Here is a 13061-nt window from a genome sequence, read left to right as displayed (position 1 = left end):
ACACCTCTGTTTTTTCAGAATTTAGCAGTAAGAAATTACTCGTCATCCAGTTTTTTATATCGACTATGCAATCCATTAGTTCTTCAAATTGGTGTGTTTCACCGGGCTGCGAAGAAATATAGAGCTGAGTATCATCAGCATAACAGTGAAAGCTAACACCATGTTTCCTGATGATATCCCCCAAGGGTAACATATAAAGCGTGAAGAGTAGCGGCCCTAGTACTGAGCCTTGAGGTACTCCATACTGCACTTGTGATCGATAGGATACATCTTCATTCACTGCTACGAACTGATGGCGGTCATATAAGTACGATTTAAACCATGCTAATGCACTTCCACTGATGCCAACAAAGTATTCAAGTCTATGCAAAAGAATGTTGTGGTCAATTGTGTCAAACGCAGCACTAAGATCCAATAAAACTAATAGAGAGATACACCCATGATCAGATGATAAGAGCAGATCATTTGTAACTCTAAGGAGAGCAGTCTCAGTACTATGATACGGTCTAAATCCTGACTGGAAATCCTCACATATACCATTTTTCTCTAAGAAGGAATATAATTGTGTGGATACCACCTTTTCTAGTATCTTGGACAGAAAAGGGAGATTCGAGATTGGTCTATAATTAACTAGTTCTTTGGGGTCAAGTTGTGGTTTTTTGATGAGAGGCTTAATAACAGCCAGTTTGAAGGTTTTGGGGACATGTCCTAATGACAATGAGGAATTAATAATAGTCAGAAGAGGATCTATGACTTCTGGAAGCACCTCTTTCAGGAGCTTAGATGGTATAGGGTCTAACATACATGTTGTTGGTTTAGATGATTTAACAAGTTTATACAATTCTTCCTCTCCTATAGTAGAGAATGAGTGTAACTGTTCCTCAGGGGGTCTATAGTGCACTGTCTGATGTGATACTGTAGCTGACGGCTGAATGGTTGCAATTTTATCTCTAATAGTATCGATTTTAGAAGTAAAGTAGTTCATAAAGTCATTACTGCTGTGGTGTTGGGAAATATCAACACTTGTTGAGGCTTTATTTTTCGTTAATTTAGCCACTGTATTGAAGAAATACCTGGGGTTATGTTTGTTTTCTTCTAAAAGAGAAGAAAAGTAATCAGATCTAGCAGTTTTTAATGCTTTTCTGTAGGATATGTTACTTTCCCGCCAAGCAATACGAAATACCTCTAGTTTTGTTTTCCTCCAGCTGCGCTCCATTTTTCGGGCTGCTCTCTTTAGGGTGCGAGTATGCTCATTATACCATGGTGTCAAACTGTTTTCCTTAACCTTCCTTAAGCGTAAAGGAGCAACTTTATTTAAAGTGCTAGAAAAGAGAGAGTCCATAGTTTCTGTTACATCATCAAGTTGTTCTGAGGTTTTGGATATGCTAAGGAATTTGGTTACATCAGGAAGATAACTTAAAAAGCAGTCTTTTGTGTTAGAAGTGATGGTTCTTCCATACTTGTAACAAGAAGTAGAATTTACAATTTTGGCTATATGAATTTTGCAAATAACTAAATAATGATCTGAGATATCATCACTTGGCTGAATAATTTCAACACCATCAACATCAATTCCATGTGACAGTATTAAATCTAGAGTATGATTTCGACAATGAGTAGGTCCTGAAACGTGTTGTCTAACACCAATAGAGTTCAGAATGTCTATAAATGCTGATCCCAATGCATCGTTTTCATTATCAACATGGATATTAAAATCACCAACTATTAAAACTTTATCTGCAGCCAGAACTAACTCGGATGTAAAATCACCAAACTCTTTAATAAAGTCTGTATGGTGCCCTGGTGGCCTGTATACAGTAGCCAGTACAAACATAACAGGGGATTTATCATTAACATTTGTTTCTTTGGATAATGTTATATGAAGTACCATTACTTCAAACGAGTTATACTTGAAGCCTGCCCTCCGCCTTTTAGACGTGGCTCATGTTTATAACAGTAATCTTGGGGGGTGGACTCATTTAAAATAACGTAATCATCAGGTTTTAGCCAGGTTTCTGTCAAACAGAGTACATCTATATTATGATCAGTGATTATATTATTTACAAAAAGTGTTTTCATAGAAAGGGATCTGATATTCAATAAGCCAAGCTTCATCATTTGTTTATCCATATTGCTTCTGTTTTTTATTTGTTGAACCTCAATTAAATTGTTAATCTTAACTTGGTTTGGACGTTTTTTGTTTTTTCTAGTTCGGGGAACAGACACAGTCTCTATAGTGTGATATCTAGGTGAAAAAGTCTCTATGTGCTGAGAATTAACTGACCTCTGTGACGTGAGGCAGCTAGCAGACGGTCGGTTTAGCCAGTCTGTCTGCTTCCTGACCTGGGCCCCAGTTAGTCAAGTATAAACACTAAGACTATTTGCCATATTTCTAGAGAGAAGAGTGGCGCCACCCCAGGAGGGATGAAGACCATCTCTTTTAAACAGGTCAGGTCTGCCCCAAAAGCTCGTCCAATTGTCTATGAAACCTATGTTATTCTGTGGGCACCACTTAGACATCCAGCCATTGAGTGATGACAATCTGCTATGCATCTCATCACCACGGTAAGCAGGGAGGGGACCAGAGCATATTACAGTGTCTGACATCGTGCTTGCAAGTTCACACACCTCTTTAATGTTATTTTTAGTGATCTCCGACTGGCGAAGTCGAACATCATTAGCGCCGGCATGAATAACAATCTTACTGTATTTACGTTTAGCATTAGCCAGCACTTTTAAATTTGCCAAGATGTCAGGAGCTCTGGCTCCCGGTAAACATTTGACTATGGTGGCTGGTGTCTCTATATTCACGTTCCGTACAATAGAATCACCAATAACTAGAGCACTTTCATCAGGTTTCTCAGTGGGTGCATCACTGAGTGGGGAGAACCTGTTTAATGTTTTGATCGGAACAGAAGAGCGGTGTTTTGCCCCACGACTACGCTGCCTCACTGTCACCCAGTTGCCCTGCTGCAGGGGCTCTGTTTCCGGAACCGAACAATGTACAGGAATCCCTGAGCTAGACGCATCCAAAGCCGTATCTAGAGCCCTAACATTCTTACTGTCCTCAATTAAAGTTTGGATGCGTGTCTCTAATTCTGAAATCTTCTCTGTCAGCCTAACTATTTCCCTGCATTTATCACATGTGAATCCCTCATCAGCGACAGAGATAGATAAACTGTACATGTGGCAAGAGGTGCAAGAAACAATGATAGGAGAAGCCATTACTCACTGTGCTTGATGAAATATTCTTGCTGCGGTTGTTTGATGAACTTGTGAAAAACTGGAGCGAGGGAGAGGAGAAAAGAAAACAGCGATAGGTTCGAATGAAAACGCTAATGACAAGCTAACGAGTGCTAACGCTTTGCAGGTGTGCTGCACTCACGGATATAAAACAAAAGTGAACGATCAAAGTTAATCTGATAAGATTGATCGATAATATCAGAAATATGGTGTGAATTAAGTTATATTTTACCACTTTAAAAAACAGAGAGTGATAGTAAGATAAAGATTCTAGAGAAAAAAATAAAATAAAAACAGCTACACGGAGCTACAATTTGCTACAGAAGGCCAACAGGAAGTAGAGAAAACACAACAAATCAAATGACACGGCCAGCGCTACTATTGGCTTAGTTCTCTAATTTTATAACATTTAGCCTACTGAAATTAAGGTACGAAAAGTATGTTGTTAACAAATAAAATATCAATATTTCCATTCCGAACTGCTTTCCACGTCGAAACATCCACGAACATAACCAGGTGAGCAGATCACTCTCTCACTATTTGATTCTAGTCTTTATCCACTCATCATCCTCCACCAATCAGAACACAGGAGAACTCTTTGACCACAGCTGCTGTGCGTCTAAAGCTCTTGCAGCAGCTCAACACTTTTCTCTGAGGTGGTCGGATCACATCAGATTGGGATTAATCTTGCAGATCATGATTATAACCAGTGTTGGGAAGGTTACTTTGGAAATGTAATAGGTTACAGATTACAAGTTACCCTGTTTAAAATGTAATAGTAGTGTAACTTTTTCAATTACTTTATTAAAGTAATGTAACTAATTACTTTTGAGTACTTTTTGATTACTTTTCTAAATTTGTGAAAATTAAAGAATAATAAATAAAAGCATATACATCAACTTAAATACAGTTATCTAATAAGCATGTGACGTATTCTGTGTACTAAACTCCTGAAACATTGGTGTTTTTTTAAACTGCTGTCTCTTTGTATATGATATGATGATAGTTTTCTCAAAATAAGTAAAATGCACATGAAGTGACACAGAGCAGTTCTAGAAATTATGTTTATGTGCTCGTGTACTCCTATATTGAGGCGGCAGAGGTTGAAAACACTGCGAGCTTCAGTAGGACTATGTGTAGTAAATGAAACCATGTCTTTGCCATTAATTTACAGGAGGGGCGGACTGGGAAAAAAATTCAGACTGGAAAATTCAAACTCATACGAACAAATTCATGGACAAAACTATTTTTTGTATGGACCTGACATAAAAAAGGTTTAAATCTTTAATTTGGGGACATGCAAAATAATTAAAAGTTCTCTCCTGAACTGCACCTTCACTTCCATTTTTCTCTTCAGTCTCTTTATTTTGCCCTGTTATCCATCTCTCTCATGACTTTAATACTCAAGATTGAACAAAACTATACTTTACAATACAATACTCTACAATACTACAATATCTTTATAGAAAAATCATAATACTGTACACGAGTCATGTTTTTCCCTTACAAAAGTTAAACATGCTTTTATTAGCCTATATAAAAGTAAAATAACATTTTTTTTTTTGCAAATGGATTTTTAAATAGATACATTTGTAAAATAATTTTACATTTTTCGTTACCACAGTTAACCAATAGTAACCATTTTCTCTGGATTTATAGTTAAATATTAAAATGTTAATTTTCGTAAGGGTTGTGTTGTTGTCTGTCGTAGCTCCCCCTAAACCTATTAAAAAAATCTGATTTTTTTTCAGCTAAATACCTACTGTAACATTACAACAGATAATAATGATGTCCTTTATATAGTATTTTGAGTGATGACTGATGAGCAGCGTGCTGCTGCTTGATTAAATAAATAAAAAAACAAAGACAAAAAAGCATCTTTACAGATGAAACTGACCTAAAACCCTGAACAGTAGTTCTGCTTCTCTGCTCCAGCAGTCCACTCTCTCTCTCTCTCTCTCTCTCTCTCTCTCTCTCTCTCTCTCACACTCTCTCTCTCTCTCTCTCTCTCTCTCTCTCTCTCTCTCTCACACTCTCTCTCTCTCTCTCTCTCTCTCTCTCTCTCTCTCTCTCCCTCCCTCTCTCTCTCTCTCTCTCTCTCTCGCATTGATTACTCTGAGTCTGATCCAAACCGTTTGGCGGAGGCGCGGAGAGCGCGCGCGTCATGACTAACACTTCATGACTTATTAGAGATTTAATTATCAAATGGCGGATTCGAAAATGATCGCTTTAGTACATTCGGCAGGCAATTATACAATAATGATATTAAATAGTGGGGCAAAATCGGCTGCCGGGCCACCGGGATTTCCACAGACACGCAGAATGTGCAAGTCATATATTGCATTTTTGGGGCTTATATTCACAGACACTAGTCCAAGTCATGTTTTGATTCAAGTGTACTGACCTACTTTTGATTTAGTCATCCAAAATGTGGCATATTCCGTCAGCCTTAGGCATTTCGTTTTTATGACTGGATTCTATAAACCAGACTGTGTTTCCACATCCCGGAAATTATTAGGGCGGTATGTCTCAGAATAGTCAGTGCAATTTGGGAAATAAATCAGTTAAATCTGTATGTGGATGTGTGTAAATATTCAAATGTAATCCCCTTTGTAATCGTTAAAAATTTCGTAAATAACTGTAATTTAATTACTCATTTTTTCTTAGTAACTGTAACTAATTACAGTTACAATAATTTTGTAATTAGATTACGTAACGCCGTTACATGTAACTAGTTACTCCCCAACACTGATTATATCTACTCTTCCTCTCCCTGCAGTTTGGTAATATAAAGATTCCTCCTTTGAACTCCCACCTCTTCTGTGGGTTTTATTGTTCTGGGTCTGAATTTGGGCTCCTGGGGTCTCAAAAAAGAAACATTCTCAATCTCCCAAGGTGAACGTTATGACAACACCAGTGTTGTGCTAGTTATTAAGAAATAGTAACTAGTTACAGTTACTAGTTACTTAATTCAAAAAGTAACTCAATTACTTTGTTGATTACTTACACCAAAAAGTAATGCAATACTGTTAAAAGTAACTTTTAAGTTACTTTTTCAAAGAACTTTCTTTAATGTTCCCATTAATGCGCTTTCATGCGTTATGGTCTATACAAACACAAAATAAAACAGAAAGTAATTTTTAAACACTATTTTGATTAAGACCAGCACAAACTGAATATTGTATATCACAAGGATTTCTGAAATAAATAACAAAACACCTGAATAATATATTCATAATCAAAAACTTAAGTGGCTTCTGCATCATAAAAGCTGTTGTGTTGAGCCCTTAAAAATGTTCCTTTCACAGCTTAAGTATGAAAATTATCAACAATGGACAACATAACACAAAACTTTTTGAAATAAATAAATGAAAGCAATCTGAATTATTCAGAATCAATTTCGAGAAACATACATACATATACATATGTGTATATATATATATATATATATATATATATATATATATATATATATATATATCAGTTTTTCAAATATTGTCCTCCTAACAAACCAGACATCACTGGAGAGATGATTTATTCAGATTTCAGATTATGCATAAATCTCAATTTCAAAAATCTTGTCCCTTATGACTGGTTTTGTGCTCTAGGGACACATTTCTAATGTTACAATAGATTTCTATTTCAAATAAATGCTGTTCTGCTGAACTTTCTGTTCATCTGTGAATCCTGATTGTTCATGTGAATCATATATTATATTGTATTATATTATATTATATTGTATGTATATTCAGGCGGCTCTGTACAGACTGAGCGGGGACTGGAACCCGCTGCACATCGACCCCAGCTTCGCTGCGATGGGAGGTAAACACTCTTTAACAGGAAGTGTGTCCTTTTGAGGATGTTACAATGTTACAGATTATATGCAGTCAACCAATGGGGTGAGTGTGTGGGCGGGACTATCCGTTTGACCGACCAATAACAGATCAGTCTGGAGACACAGAATTACAGACTTGTGTTTGAAGCTGTATCTTGACCTGATCCTCAGGGTTCGAGTCTCCCATCCTGCACGGCCTGTGTTCGTTTGGCTTCGCTCGGCACGTTCTGAAGCAGTACGCCGCTAACGACGTGTCCAGGTTCAAGGCCATCAAGGTAAGACTTTAACGACTGGGAATTAAACATGTTTACTGCATGATGAAGTCTGTTAGAATGAGCCTCAAAACAATAAATGAGCCACTTATATTTATATGATATGGTTTAGTTTAGCAATTTCACACCAGCAGCACTGTTTCACAGCCGAGAAACACACAGCGGTGATTCATTATTGAATGAATCTACAGCTTTGAACGAATCAAGTGAGTCGGTGATTCAGTGACTCGTTCATTACGGAATCATTTCTGAGTGATTTAATGACTCACTCGCTGCCACCTCCTGGCGCAGTTTCATATTTAAAGTATCATTTCAATATTATTTATAATTTTTATTATTTATGCAAAGGTTAATATAAAAAGTTGTAAAGATTCATTCTGTAATGTCTAGTCAATGCTTTTCTCATTTATCACAATAATAGTGATGTGTATTCTCAGTCCAAATTGATTGCACATCATCTAATGAATGAATTTCTGTTAATAACCCTGATCTGTGCTTCAGGTGCGTTTCGTGAAGCCAGTGTATCCGGGACAGTCTCTGCAGACGGAGATGTGGAAGAAGGGAACAGGGTTCACATCCAGTGCAAGGTGACGAAGCGTTCGGTGTGTGTGTGTGTGTGTGTTTAGTCCTTCAGTGTGTGTTCAGCGCTGATCTGTTCTGGCTCTAGGTGAAGGAGAGTGGAGACGTGGTGCTGTCTGGAGCGTATATAGATCTGCAGACGGATGTGTGTGTCAGCGCCGGGTCTCCGCAGGTCTGCACACACACACACACACACACACACACACATACACATCTGTTCGGATGGAGATCAGCAAAGACAGCAGAACCATCCGAGAGTGGAGTGAGCCAGACACTGCAGGATATCATTCATTCTCTTAACACAAGCAAAGATAACTGCCAAAGGGGCGAGGAATATAATTAACTATTAAGAGAATATATTTTTCTTACCACATCTGCAGATATTTTTGCAACAAAATAGTTTTTTTTTCTCCTATCACACAGTCACATGTGTTTTATGATGCACATTTAAGTGTTTCTATCGTCGTTTATGTGCATGTTTTCTTACCAGATCCTACTTTGTTGAATGCATACGTTTTTTATGCAATATGGGGTTGTTGTTGTTTTTTTTAAGTCATTTTACTTGTACAGTAAATTCATCCTGATTCAAGAATGTTTAGATATTTATATTAATGCTGTCAAACGGTTAATCACATTCAAAATAAGTTTTGGTTTACATATATGTGCGTGTACCGTGTATATTTATTATGCATATATAAATACACACACATGTATGTATATATTTAAGAAAAATGTTATGTATATATACTATTTATAAATAATATGAATACACATATTTATATGCATGTAAATATTTTAAGATATATACAGGCATGTGTGTATTTATATATGCATAATAAAAATACACGGTACACACACACACACACATATATAAACAAAAACTTTTATTTTGGAAGCGATTAATCGTTTGAAAGCATTAATATATATACCAGAAAACAAGACAGAAATACTAAGGAAGAAAATCTCTGCATTAATCACTTAATCGTTTGATTCTGATTCATTCAGACATTTCTAATAATGTTGATACAAATGCTAATACTGCACTCATGTTTATAATAAAAGATGACATAATCATTCATAAAAAAAAACTTTTAAACCCAGCAAAGAAATAATGGATGTTGCATTAATTTATTTTCTCATTACATACAGTCAAGTATATTACAGATCCCTTCATACTCGAGATAAAATTAGATTCATTGGCGTATATATTCAGATTTGAGAGGTTAAAGGGCAGAGAGCATGATCACTATACAGCGGATTCCTCACTGCTTCCTCACATCAGCAATAATCTGGGGAAGAAAAAATGATTACACTCTGTATTCCAGTGCTAATATATGAACATCATGAAACCAAGACATTTGCAGCAGATGCATAATGACCTCAGATATTAATTTTTATTATCTACTCAATATATTTATTTTTAGATTTTTATTGGTTAATTCTTAAAACGGGGGGAAAAAATTCTGCCAAAGGTGAAAACTATTGTTTTTCTTAGCCGCTGACAGATATTTGTTCTTGTTTTAAACATTAACTCATTTATATTTCAGTAAATGCTTCTCGATTTAAGGATGTTCAGATATTTGAGCTGGAAAACAAGAGGAAGAGCATCATTCTCTGCGGTGAAGAAGAACACCATGACCTTCATCAAATTAAAATCTCTCGTGTTTGTGTCTGAGTCGAACGGTGGCGGGTAAAAGAAAAGAGTAAAAAATAAACCCTGGACAATCTTCCTAAAATGTACGTCTCCAGGAGCCTCGATGATTATAAATATGCTTTATCTTTATCACAGTATTATTTCATCAAGCCTTGTGTTCAACTCCATATTTACACTGAAAATAAAAGTAGCTGTGATCTTATTCTAGTTAGCGGCTCTGAAATCGAGTGACAGTTGATTGGTTGATTCACAAATGTCTTCACACACGAAGTGCTTCATATTCAAACACAGTTTAGATTAACACTCATATAACTGTATTGTCTGTGTGAGAGGAATCAAACAATCAAATCCTGCGATCGTTTACTCTTCCTCAGCCTGAACAAGTGTTTTTTTTTCTGCTGAACACTAAAGATGTTTTTTTGAGAGCGAACAGTTGACGGCACCCATTAACTTCTATGCTACAGGAAGAAATACTATGGAAGGGAATGAATGAATGAATCAGAATGAATGAGCTTTATTGCCAGGTATGTTCACACATACGAGGAATTTGTTTTCGTGACAGAGCTCCGCAGTGCAACATAACAGCGACAGAACAAAAAACACAATAAGGAATAAAAAATACAAAAAAATACAAATAGGTGGGTAAGGATTGACAATATACAAATTGACAATGTATGGCAGGTATATTAAAAAGAGCATTTATGTATGTACATGTATATTATGTGGAAAAATTTTAACTGTACGCTAAGTATGTGTGTTTGGATAAATAAGTGTATGTGTATATAAATATAAATATAAGTAGTATAGTCTGTTCCATGTATGTACATGTATATTATGTGCAAAAGATTTACGTGTACGCTAAGTATGTGTGTTGGATAAAAAGTGTAGTGTATATAAATATAAATAGTGTAGTGTGTCCCACAGTTATTATCAGCTGTTCATAAGATGGATTGCCTGAGGGAAGAAACTGTTCCTGTGTCTGGTCGTTCTGGCGCTCAGTGCTCTGTAGCGTCGACCAGATGGCAACAGCTCAAAGAGGGAGTGTGCTGGATGTGAGGGGTCCAGAGTGATTTTAACAGCCCTTTTGCTCACTCTGGATAAGTACAGTTCTTGAATAGATGGGAGGGTTGAACCGATGATTCGCTCTGCAGTCCGGACTACCCTCTGTAGTCTTCTGAGGTCCGATTTAGAAGCTGAGCTGAACCAGACAGTTACTGAAGTGCAGAGGATGGATTCGATGATGGTGGAGTAGAACTGTTTCAGCAGATCCTGTGGCAGGTTAAACTTCCTCAGCTGGCGAAGGAAGTACAACCTCTGCTGGGCCTTTTTCACAATGGAGTCAATGTGAATGTCCCACTTCAGGTCCTGAGAGATAGTGGTGCCCAGGAACCTGAATGACTCCACTGCAGTCACAGTGCTGTTCATGATGGTGAGTGGGGGGAGTGCAGGGGGGTTTCTCCTGAAGTCCACGATCATCTCCACTGTTTTGAGCGTGTTAAGCTCCAGGTTGTTGAGAGTGCACCAGACAGCCAGCTCTTTAACCTCCTGTCTGTAAGCAGACTCGTCACCGTCCTGAATGAGGCCGATGAGTGTGGTGTCATCTGCAAACTTCAGGAGCTTGACAGAGGGGTCCTTAGATGTGCAATCGTTAGTGTAAAGGGGGAAGAGCAGTGGGGAGAGAACGCAGCCCTGGGGAGCTCCGGTGCTGATTGTACGGGTGCTGGATGTGTATTTTCCCAGCCTCACTAGCTGCTGCCTGTCTGTCAGGAAGCTGTTGATCCACTGACAGACGGAGGTGGGCACGGAGAGCTGAGTTAGTTTGGGCAGGAGGAGGTTTGGGATGATCGTGTTAAAAGCCGAGCTGAAGTCCACAAACAGGATCCTCACATAGGTCCCCGGTCTGTCTAGGTGTTGCAGAACATAATGCAGTCCGATGTTTACTGCATCGTCCACAGACCTGTTTGCTCTGTAGGCAAACTGAAGAGGATCCAGCAAGGGTCCAGTGATGTCCTTCAGGTGGGCCAGCACCAGTTTTTCAAATGACTTCATGACTACAGACGTTAGAGCCACAGGCCTGTATTCATTTAATCCTGTAATTTTGGATTTCTTTGGGATGGGGATGATGGTGGAGCGTTTGAAGCATGAAGGGACTTCGCACAGTTCCAGCGATCTGTTGAAGATCTGTGTGAAGATGGGGGCCAGCTGGTCAGCACAGGATTTCAGACAGGCTGGTGTAACGCAATCTGGGCCTGGTGCTTTTTTCCTTTTCTGCTTCCTGAAGACCTGGCGCACCGCATCCTCGCTGATCTGTATTGCAGGTGTGGGGGAGAGGGGGGATGCAGGAGGTGTGAATGGTGATGGGTACCATCAAGGGTACCATCAAGAGTTTGGTGTTTAAAGCATCATCTTTTTAGCATTCAGCAGAAGACAGAAACTCGTACAAAAAATATATAATTTTTACATTTTATTTTAAAAAATAAATATGTAAAATAAGCACACACAGTTAAACTTTTATTCCTAACTAGTAATTCCCAAAGCAACCAACTATGTGTCATTGTTGTTAACTAAGACTGAAACTACTAAAAACAGTTTTCTGTAATTGAAATAAAGCTAAAGTAAAATGATATAGATAAATCGTGTAAGCTACTACTAAATATTGTAGAAACTTAATTTTCTGTAAAGTTGATTTGCAATGATTTGTAAAGCAAAAAGCACTATAAATTAAATGAAAACAGTACTAAAATTAAAGTAGTAACTTTTTACAAAAAAGTTGAAATGCTAAAATTATTAAAACTGACATAAACATAAAGGCTAAAAAAAATAAATTAATAAAACTAATTCCTAAACCTCAAACTGCAACCATGAGGCTAAAAGCTATGCTATGTGTGACTCTGAGTAAGTGCTGTAACAGTTTATAAAGACCTTGATGTTGTTTGGACGCCAGAACCGTGTGTGTGTGTGTGTGTGTGTGTGTGTGTGTGTGTGTGTCTCCTGTCCGTCCTGCAGTGAACAGTCCACCTGGATGTTCCCGTGTTTGGCTCCTGGGATGATCTGAATCCTCTCAAAGCCCCTCCCCAGGATGGCAATGAAGACCAGGAGTCAGAGACGAGTTCAATTAATAATAATAAATTTACTTATCAAAAAGCCCTGTCAGTGTTCACAATATTAATTTGATTTGACTTGACAGGTGTTCATAAGCAGCTCCATAGAGCTTATTACAATTGTGTTGTTTAAACATAATTTTTTTTCTGTGCTATTTCAATTAATTCAAGCCTCTTGTTATGGTTTTCCTCCATTAAGGGGCTATTCCCAGGAGATCCACACGTTTTTGTTCAACTTATCTCTGTTCTACATAAACCAAACTATTGCGTCATTCAGACCTTGAGGAGCCACAAAGTCTTACGGCTGCTTTAGCTTTTGCTCTATATTACAGAAACAGGATTTACTCCTCTGTTTCCCACCAGGCTTCTTTATGTGA

General features: G+C 37.7%; 2 long non-coding RNA genes across 2 annotated transcripts; one reads left to right on the top strand and one right to left on the bottom strand.

Annotated features, from left to right (window-relative positions):
* Nucleotides 1-9038: 9038 nt before the first annotated feature.
* On the bottom strand, nt 9039-12665 carry LOC132103890 (uncharacterized). The gene is made up of 2 exons (XR_009423485.1): nt 12602-12665; nt 9039-9218 (listed from the first exon to the last, which is right to left on the bottom strand). It is a non-coding gene; the product is annotated as an uncharacterized LOC132103890 (long non-coding RNA).
* LOC132103885 (uncharacterized) lies at nt 9216-12611 on the top strand. The gene is made up of 3 exons (XR_009423480.1): nt 9216-9592; nt 12213-12561; nt 12597-12611. It is a non-coding gene; the product is annotated as an uncharacterized LOC132103885 (long non-coding RNA).
* Nucleotides 12666-13061: the final 396 nt, after the last annotated feature.

Source organism: Carassius carassius, chromosome 25 (assembly GCF_963082965.1).
Source record: "Carassius carassius chromosome 25, fCarCar2.1, whole genome shotgun sequence".
NCBI classification, from domain to species: Eukaryota; Metazoa; Chordata; class Actinopteri; order Cypriniformes; family Cyprinidae; genus Carassius; species Carassius carassius.
The sequence above is the reverse complement of the archived record's forward strand: the minus strand, read 5'-3'. Positions and strand labels throughout refer to the sequence as shown.